This window comes from Fukomys damarensis, unplaced genomic scaffold, assembly GCF_012274545.1.
Source record: "Fukomys damarensis isolate Sample0158 unplaced genomic scaffold, DMR_v1.0_HiC HiC_scaffold_3, whole genome shotgun sequence".
Classification (NCBI taxonomy): domain Eukaryota; kingdom Metazoa; phylum Chordata; class Mammalia; order Rodentia; family Bathyergidae; genus Fukomys; species Fukomys damarensis.
The window spans coordinates 8,114,913-8,125,443 of NW_022900915.1; positions in this window are offsets into that span (position 1 = coordinate 8,114,913).

Sequence of the window (10,531 nt, forward strand, 5' to 3'; positions counted from 1 at the left end):
TGGCTGAGGAGATGATGCTTTGGGATGCTGCTAGGGTGAACCGGTAGTGGCATGTTTTGAGCGGTGTTCCAGGCAGCAAGAATAAGCAAGTGGAAGGTCAGGTGACTACTGAACCAGCCAGGTCATGCACCACACCTTTTTCTGTGTCACTTTTAGTTATCTTAATAAAATGAAAATAGATGAATACATACCATCTATATGCATATATTTATTGCATTTAAATTTGTTACATAAAATGATTTCTATATTTGTGTAAAAATATGTGCCACACCTTTTAATCAGACATTGAATGTTACACCTGAAGGTAAAGGTGCTGTCACCCCCAAAATGCAGCCAAGAAAAGTGTGCACAGTAATTTGACAGAGGTCTGACCTGAGAGCTGTGCTTTGTAATTACTATTTTTTATCAGGAAAATGCTTAGGTGGGAACACACCTAAGGCAGCTGGCCTGAACTTTTTAAATCTCAGCTTTATTTACAGGCCGGGCTATTTGGTGGTTTTGAGACCTTCCCTTCCACCAGCCGAAACCGATGCATTGGTGGTTGCGTCTTCCCTGTGCTGGCAAACTTCGTCTAGGTTTGTCTGAAAGGAATCTACATGTTCTTTAGTCTTTTTTTTTTGACTTGTCTCGCTCTGTAGTCCAGGCTGGCCTCACTGACAGCAGGTTATCTTCCTGGCTTGGCCTCCCAATTGCTTGGATAGCAGGTGTGTGCCACCATGCCTTCTTGATGATAAAGGTTTTTTTCTCAAAGCGGGGTATAGTGGCACACACTTGTAATCCCTAGCACTGGGGAGGCTGAGGCAGGAGAGTTCCAGGCCAGCCTGAACTACATGGATAGCTCCTCAGAAAAAAATCGTTGATTTTAATAAATGAGAGGGGTTACAGATCTTTGTTAAAAATCCAAGCAGTGTAAGTAGATACTCTGTGCTGAGTGGAGCCCTCTCCCCTCACAGTGGGACTTGGTGACTCGCTTTGCCTGGGAACATCCTGGCCCATGCTCCCCTAACCAAGTGGGCCCTGTCGCATCACAGCAGCCCTGTGGTTTGACGTGGGAGGTTCTCCCTGAAGACCCATAATCCACGGAGAAGGCATTCTAACGGGCTGGGGATTCAGCTCAGTGGCACAACAGCTTCCCTTGCAAGCGCAAGGTCCTAAATTTGATCCCCAGGTAACCCCCCCAGCAAGGATAATTAGAAGACATTCTAGAAAATACTCCTTAGAATTGTCAAAAAGGCAAGAACGTGTTCGTTCACTATGAAAGTGAAGGACCAGGGCCAGAAGCGGTTAAGCGCCCGTGTTCCTTTGGATGAGCGCACCGCAGTGGTGGGTGGGTGGTAGGAGGGGAGTGCATGCGTGGCCCATGGGAACACCATAGTCTGCAACTGTTCGCTACATCTAAAGTTACTCAGGGCTGGGATTTAGCTCTGGTTCCATCGCCTGCATTGCAAGCGCAAGGCCCCGAGTTCGATCCCTGGTACCAAAAAATAAGTAAATAATAAAAAATGAAATGATTCCGAGCTAGACATGGCCCACACCTGTAATGCCAGCAGTTGGAGGATTGCAAGTTTTAGCACAGCCTGCACTACGTAGCAAGACCCTATGCCAAGAGACAAAAAAGAATTAAGATTGAATTTTGGAGAAGGGTAAGGGGTGCTTTTCATGCTGTCTGTCTGGCAGGACGGGAGCACAGGCCCTTAAGTAGGGACATGCCTCGCTCAAAATGCTCATTCTGCAGCTTTGGGTGAAACTTACCTCTCAGCCAGGATTACAGCATGTGCCACCATGACTGGTGGCTGCTGCTGTTCTTAAACTTCCTCCAGACAGCATTAAGGCCAGGTAGGGAAATGTGGGAGGTTGCTAGAGCACGCTTGTTATTTCCTGTGCCAGGGCACTGGGGTATTGTGACTTGTACTGTGGTTTCCTGGTCTTTGAAAGCAGGTATTTTCAGGGTTTTGTTTGCAAGGAGAGCCAGGCTGTGTGGCTCAGCTTGGAACCGAGCAGCCTGTGGCCCCTGAGGCAGGCAGGACCTTGGATACCTAGCCTGGGCAGAGATCCCGATGCAGATGGCTGTCACTGCAGCCCCACCAGGCTGTCCTCCCCTCCCCACCTCCCCCAGCTCCCTCAGCTGAGCCCCAGACCCCTGCCTGTCCCCAGATCACACTGTGGCTGTGGTCTAACCCTCACTGTTTTGGAGCTCTTGCCGAAGAGAGCAGGGAATAGGATGACAGCGGCTTGCTGTTCCCTCCGCTTAACACCCTCTCACCTGTTGAGAGACACACCTCGGGCCAGGTCCCACTGCCCTCTTCACTGCCCAGACAAACCTACTTCCTCAGTCCCTCTTAACGCTGAGTCGGGAGCACTTCTACATAATTTGGGGGAACATTTTGGTTAGGCCTCGCTCTGTCCATTTCGAGACAACTCCATTTTGGCCCCTGGCTACGACTAAGACCTCAATGGTCGGGTGATGCTGTGCTGCTCCAGGACGGGACATCCTGGGAGGAACAAACTCTTCGTCTGCGTAGCTCCTCAGTGTTCTAGGATTTCGGCTGCCCCCTGAGTGATGTTACTTTTGTTTCTCCAGATTGTGACAAGCTCGGGGGCTTTCATCTTCGCTGCCTGATCAGGCCCAAAGCTCAGCTTTAAGTCTCATTTTTCCTATCTTTTCTGTCTAATACATTAATTTGCCTGTGCTACTGTGGCTCGCAGGAGACTAGGACTTCACTGCAGCAGTTCTAGTAACATTCCTTTCCCTGTTCCCTGCAGTGCTGCAGCCTCTAATACCCAGGCGCCCTCAGCCTGGCTCGCTCAGCATCTGCTCTGCCTGGCCTCACTGTCTCCTGCCCGGTGTGCGAGCCGTTAGCTCTTCAGCGCTCACGGTTTGCTTCCTGGTGCCTCACAAGGTGCCCTCCCCCGGCTTTCCGTGGCACCTCTCCCCACATGGCATCGCTGTGCGCCTTCTCGTGGCAGCCTCTAGGGACTGAACCTTGCTCCACCACCAGCACCGTCTCGGCACAGATGAGGCCCAGGAAGGTTGTGGGTGTCACTAAAGAGTGGATAAACGTACTTCCTTCCCCCTTCCGTAGTTCAGCCAAGTAGGGGTTTTGAAGGACTTTTCTAGACCCTGAGTAAATTAAACATGCATTCCAGGGCTCCAAAGAAGCAAAGGGAGTCCCCAAATGCTTTGAAGAAAGGGGAAGGCGTAAGGACGTGAAGATGAAATGGATTAGAGGCCGGGGATTTGGCTCGGTGGCACCGCCGCCTGCCTCGCAAGCTCTAGGGCCCGATTTCGATCCCAGGTACCAAAAAAGGAAAAAAAGATGAGATGGATTAGAAAAGAGAAAGCAGCAGAGAGAGTGCTGGCTGGGGCAGCTCTGAGCAAACAGAGGGTCAGTGGCAAGGAGGTCAGCCTGAGGCTCGCTCTGCCCGCCCCAAGCCCATGCTGGGAGCTGAACTTGACGTTCACAGTAAGCCAGAAACAAGATTTCTGCCTGAGCTCGTGGCAGAAGCAAAAGCACATCTCTGCTGTGAAGGCTGCCTACAGTTGAAGCCCTTGGGTGTCCCAGATTAGATAAAATATGAGCCCACAATAAAGAGATCACACTTGGGTGTGGGGACACGCCTGTAATCCCAGTATTCTGGGAGAGGAGGCAGGAGGTGCTGAATTTAATTCCCTGTATTGGAGAAAAAAATCAGTACACATGAAAATAAGGCACCAGAACAAGAGACAACAGAAAAATAAAAGATACCCCCGAAGACTTCAGATATTAGCGTCAGAATATAAGATAATTATACATGAGATATTTGAAGAGATGCACAACAGAACAAAAAGGGCAACCGTGTAGGTAATAATTGGGCATATTTGGGGCGGGGGTTGAGACAGGGTCTCACTATGTAGCCCATGCTGGTCTTGAACTCACAGCGATCCTCCTGCCTCAGCCTCCTGAGTGCTGGGATTATAGGTGTGCAACACCATGCCCGACAATCAGGTACGTTTTAAATGAACCAATACAAATTCTCAGTTCTCAGTCTCAGTGCAGGTTCAAGGAAGTCTTTCGCACGGTGTGGCTTCCAGGGAACATTAATGACCTTAAATGGCCCAAGAAGTTTGAGGGACTCAAATAGGTACAGGTCTATGGGGAAAGAGGCAGGACTGTCGCTGTGTGTTCTAAAGTGCTATGGCATTTGTGGGCCAATGAGTAGAAGTAGAGAAACAGACTTGAGCAACATGTAAGAGTTTTCCAAATTGGGCCAGGTGGTCCACACCTGTCATCCCAGCACGCTGAGAGGCTGAGGCAGAGAATCACAAGTTGAAGCCCAGCCTGGGAAATTTAACAATTTAGGGAGGCCCTGTCTTAAAGCGGGGGTGGCTAGGGAGGTAGTTCAGAGTGAAGACCCTAGGTTCAGTCCCCAGCACGGCTAAGTAAATAAATAAAGTGGCTTTCTAATAGCTTCTCAAAGAGAACGAAACTGCTTTGACAGATGGGATCTTGGGTCTGGGATTTAGCTCAGTGGCGCCACTGCCTGCCTCACAAGTGCAAGGACCGGAGTTTGATCCCCAGTATCAAAAAAAGAAAAAGAAAAAAGAAAGGATCTTTCCATGACTGCAAGCACCAGGCCCCCAAATGCTGGTTATATCCAAAGCAGTGCCTTCTGTTGTAAATGGGACTCTTAGCTGGGTGTGTGGCTGATCGGAGTTAAGACTATAGTTCTCCGCCTCCCAGGACAGCTCAGTGTGGCTCGCGCACTGAGGGGCAGAGTTACTTGCGTACAGAGAGGGTCCTAAGGAGAAGCCACACCTTCCTCCTGTCCTCTAGAGATGCTTGCTTCTGGATCTCTGCTGGAGCTGCCGCCTGAGCAGACGTTCACACCTTGCTGTCATCAGTGTTGCCTGCCTCTCGTCACCCCCTCAACCTGTTTATCATTTATTACACCACACATGGCCCTAACTGACACGCGTGTCCCCGAGTTCGTGCTTCTCATCAGACTTAGACCATGGCTCTGGGTAGGAAGCCTGGAGAGTTACCTATCTTCTCTCTCCTTCCTTTTCTTTGTTTGTTTGGTTTTTTGAGACAGGGTCTTGCTATGTAGTTCAGGCTGGCCTCAAACTGACAGCAGTCCCCCTGCCTCAACCTCCCGAGTGCTGGGCCTGCAGGCGTGCCCCACCATGCCGGCATTAGGTTTGTGATGAGTTTCTAGGGAGTGCAGTGTCCATGACCCAGAGACCTTCCTTTGAGAACCACTGACCTTGGTGGTCATGGGACTCGTGTTTGGGCCATTGTTGAATCCCAGTACTTGGAATGGTGCACACCCGGCTTCTGTATTTTTTTAACTCAGATTACAGATGTCTCCTCAGATAAGTCTGATGTTACCCACACTTGACACGGGAGAAGCTGAGGGTAAGAGAGGTTGAGTGACTTGTCCAGGGACCCAGAAGGGGCAGGGCTCGGATTCAAACCTGGGTTTGTCTATAGCTACAGACTGTGTGCTTAATCACCAGTAGGCTTGTACCTGGCTGGCTGGGGCTCGCAGCCACGCTGCCAAGGAAGTCACAGACGGGCGTGGGAGGAAGACCTTCCCCTGGGTAGCCAGGCGTGGTGGTCGCACCTGTAATCCTAGCACACAGGAAGTTTAGGCAGGAGGATTGCAGCAAGTTTGAGGCCAGCCTAGGCTATATGGTGAGTCCAAGGATGGCCTGAACTACATAGTGAGACTCCAAAAACCAAAAAGACAAGGAGGAGGAAGTGGTAGGATAGGAGGAGAGGGAGAAGAGGAGGAAGCAGAGTCCTAACCTCTGAAGAAAACTCGGTGCTGTGGAAGTTTGCATCCGCCATCTATCGGTGGCCACTTGGTGGCAGCACTGGCATAACAGGAAGCTGCCTACCGTGCTGATGCCTGAGGTCTATTTCTGTGAATTCTGGGAGAATAGAGAAGCGGAGGAGGGGGGAAGAAGGAACAGGAGCGGAGGGAAGTAAAGAAAGTAAGATGTGCTGTGTACATGTCCCAACTCATCATGAATGTACTCATTATGTACTGCAAACATACTAATAGAAGAAAATGTTTGAGCTGGGCACGGTGGCACACACCTGTAATCCCAGCCCTTGGGAGGCTGAGGCAGGAGGATCGCCATAGTTGGGGTCAGCCAGGGCTACATAGTGAGTTTAAGTCCAGCCTGAACTGCACAGCAGAACCGTCTCAAACCAATTCTAATAGCCATATTAATAAAATACAAGAATGGCATATTTTTGTGTGTAATATATTTTATTTAACCCAGCACATTAAAATTTTTGTGTCAATGTATGATTGATTGATTAATTTTTCAGGATGAAGGGTTGAGTCCACGGCCTTCATACTGAGTTACATCCCCATCCTTTTTTTTTTTTGGTACTGGGGATAGAACTCAGGTTCTTGCGCTTGCAAGGCAGTCTCCAGAACCACTGAGCTAAATCTCCAGCCCTTTTTCTGGTTTTTTGAGACAGGGTCTCACTATGTAGTAGAGACTGACCTGGAACTCACTATGTAGCCCAGGCAGGTCTCGAACTCACAGCGATCCTTCTGCCTCAGCCTGCCGAGTGCTGGGATTACAGGCGTGCGCCACCATGCCTGGCCATCCCTTTTTATTTTTTATTTTGAGGCAGGGTCTTACTAAGTAAGTTGTCCAGGGTGGGCTCTAACTTGTGATCTTCCTGCCTCAGCCTGCCAGAGGGCTAGTATTACAGGTGTGTGTCATTGCACTGGACAGCATATGATCAATATAAAGAAACTGTCAGAAAGACAGTTCACCTTTTTTGTACTAAACTGATTTCCTCTGGGCATTTAACGCACACAGAGCATCTTAACTTGGACTAGCCATATTTTAAAGGATGAACCAGCACATATGGCTAGTGAGTGCCCTGAATATTGAGGAAAAATAGCTATGGGGGTCAGGGATTTACCTCAGTGGCACCACGCCTGCCTTGAAATCGCAAGGTCCAGAGTTTGATCCTCAGTACCGCAGAAAACAAAATAGTTACTGAGGGAGGCACTCAGCTAAGTGTTATCTTAATCCTCACAATACCCTATGAAGTAGGAAGTTGATTATTAGCCTCATTTTGCCGATGAGGAAAGTGAGGCTTGGGGAGGCGAAGTGGCTCTGTCAGAATCTCACTACAAGCAGGTGGCAGAGTCTGGATTTGAACTTGGCTCCACCCGGGCTCTTCATCCTGACGTAATGGCAGAGGGTCAGGGAGTGCAGCGAGGGAGCCCAAATCTATTGCGAAGCAGGGAGCAAACAAGCCGGCCTACGGGAGCAGGAGGGGCCTCCAGGCTGCCTGCCCCACCCCAGGTGTTCATACTGAGCCTTGAGCGCTCCTGGACAGTCAGCACCCCTGTAGGGGAAAAGCGTGGGCCTGTTTAAGGAATCACTGAGCTTGGAAAAAGAAAAATCTTGGCATGAGGAAAATGAAAACAGAAAGGCAGGACAATAGGGATAACCTACAGGTGGGCTAGGAGAAGACAGAACTGAACAGGACCGGGCTAGACCTAAAGCTACATCTGTACCCCAGAAAAGTATCGCTGACAGCCATGATGATGTAGTAGCTGGCATTTATTAAGCACTTGCCAAGCAACCTGAGTGTAGCATGTTAATCAGAATAGTCACAGAGGAAGTAGATACTGCTATTATTATCACTTTACAGATGAAAAAAAATAGGACGCTAGTAAGTAGCAGAGTTAAGATTCAACAGAAGCGGGGCTGGGAGCTCAGTGGTAGAGCGTTTGCCTAGCATGGAAAAGGCCCTGAGTTCAATCTCAGCCCTGGGGGCGCGGATTTCACCTAAAGTTACTTAGCTTGGAGTCCATACTCTGAACTCCGACACCGTCCTGCACTTCCAATGTGCTGCTCACCGAAGTAGTGAGCTTCCGGTCTCTGAAGGTGGGAAAGCAGACTGCAAGGGATAGAGAGAAAATGCTCCAGAGGCATCCCTGCTGGGCGGTAGGGTCCTGAGGGGGAACAGTGCCTGGGAAGCCCACAGGGCCTTTGCTAAGGCTGGTCAGGGGGAGTAAGGGCCTGAGGGTGACGGTGGCCCCTCCACAGGGCAGGCCCGCTGTGATGTGCAGCTGAAAACAAGGGGAAGACTGACTCCCCCAGGAGGGGAAGCCAGTGAGGAGCCCGGTGGTGGTGCAGGATTTCCAGGCCTCACTCAGACCCAGGGATGGGGGCCTCGAGGGGCCTCTGACTGAGGTGGGGCGCGGAGTCTTGGGGACCAGGAACAAAGGAGGGCGGCAGGAGCCTGTGGGTCCAGCCTGAGGCCGTTCTCGGGTGGGCAGCGCGAGGCCGCACAGCCGCGCCCTCCTTTCCTCGCTGCGCCTCAGCTCTGCCCAGCCGCAGTGCTCCCCCTGCCTCCGCCCGATTTGCAGTGTCCCTGACGACCTCTGTGTGGCTGAGTCCTGGGGACACCGAACCGCCTCGCTCCTCCTCGCTGCTTCTCATCCAGTCTAAACGCGGGCGGGCGGGCTGGGGTCCGCAGGGCTCAGCCCTCCGTGGCTTCGGATGGCTTCGGATCCCAAACACGCGTGCTCGCTCTTCCTCTAAGTTCTCCTCCGCGTCTCCGCTGGGTGTCGCAGCAGAACCCAGCCTGGGCATAGCTCTGGGTCCCACCTATTCCAGCGCGGGCTCTTCTCCCAGTCCTCCCACCTCAGGATGCCACCACCTCCAGGGCGCCTCTTACCGCCCCCTTCTCCCGCCCTCTATTCCAGATCCTGATTCCGAAACAGCTGTCGGACCGCTCTGCCCAGTACTCTGGCTGGCTGCCTTGGTCTCGGAATAGGCCCGAAGCTCAAGGCCTGACCCTCCGAGCCCCGGCCTGTGCGGCCAGTGACGTGGAAAACCTCTCCCCGCCCTCCTCCCTGCTTACGCGCTGTGTGCTGGGCTCGGACGCAGGGCCCTGCTTTCTGTTCCGCAAACGTGCCGAGGACTTCCTGTTTCTGTAAGGACTTCGCGCCGTCCGTCACCCGCGTGGGAAGGCGCAGTGGCGTCTCAGTCCCAGCTTCTGTCCGCGCAGTCAGGCCCGAGTCCTCCTGCCTGGCTCCTCTTCTTCTCCCGTCCCCACGCGCTGGGCTGCAGCCCCAGCAGGCCTCCTCCTCCCGCCTCATCTGTGACCTGCCCAGCCCCAGACGATCCTGACCCCCGAGTCCACACCCAGCCTGATCTTCAGCTAGTGTGTGCCTCCTGCACTGACCCCACTCCTGGCACAGGCCCGCTGCTTGATGAAAGCTGCTGAGCCGTGAATCACGGGGGAGGACTCAGCCCGGCCAGCCACACCCACTGTCCAAAGGCTGAGTCCTCTACCCGCCTCCCAGGTGGCATCTGGCCCTAGGACAGACTGGGGGAGACCCAGATTCTGAGTCATTCTTAGAGCACAGGGCTGGGCAAAGGACACCTTCCCCTGGGCCAGGTGCCCGTCCCTCCGCAGACTGGGAGCGAGCCCGGAAGTTGGCCTCTTCTCCCACAAGCACCGTGACTGACTACAGTGTCTGCCCAGCCAGACTCCTCTTCTCACAGCGGTCCCGTGAGGCAGGGGGAAAATCTGCCCCCACTCTGGGGATGTGCACATAGCAGATGGGGCTGCGCTCTTAAAACACAAGTTAGGCTGGGCGTGGTGGTGCATGTCCCTGATCCCAGCACTCAGGAGGCGGAGGCAGGAGGATCACCCAGTGCAAGTCCAGCCTGGACTTTGTGGCAAGACCCTGTCTCAAAATAACCAAAAACAAACCAAAACAAAACAAAGACACAAGTCAGAGTTGGCCTTGGGAGCACACCTGTAACCCCAGCTCTCTGGGAGCCTGAGGCAGAAGAATTGTAAATTTGAGCCCTGTAGAAAGACTGTCCCAAAAATAAAAGGAAAGGGAAGCGGACTGAAGATGTAGCTCAATGCAGAGGCCCTGGATTCAATTTCGGTACTGAAAAAAAAAATCAGCACATGTCAGATAATGGTGTCCTCTGCTCCAGGGCCCCTGGCTTCCTGTTTTACTCAAAGTAAAACACAGACCGGCAGATGGCCCCGCCGCTACCTCACCAGCTCCTGGTCCCTCCACCACACCAGGTGCATTCTTGCCTTGGGACCTTTGCCCTGGTTGCTGCTCCTGCCCAGAGTTCTCGTCCCACAGACGTGGCTTGGAGAACATCTCGCCTTCCAGCCTGTGCCCAAAGCTCACCGTCAATGACGCCCAAACCCACACCTATAACATCGGGCAACTGGCCCACCCTGCTTCTCGGGCAGCCTTCCTTTTTTTCGTACCACCCACCACTGCGTCACACTTAGTGTAACGTCCTTGTCTATCTCCTGACACTGGGGTGTGATCTCCAGACCGAGAGTGACATCCCTGTGTTGCTGTCAGAGGCTCCTAGAGCAGGGCTTTGTTTATCTATGCGCCCCAAGCATCGAGAAGAGTGCCCGGCACAAAGTCGATACTCAATAAGGAGTTGAAGCCGTGTGTGGTGGCACATGCTCTAATCCCATTACTCGGGAGGCTGAGGCAGAAGGATCACCACAAC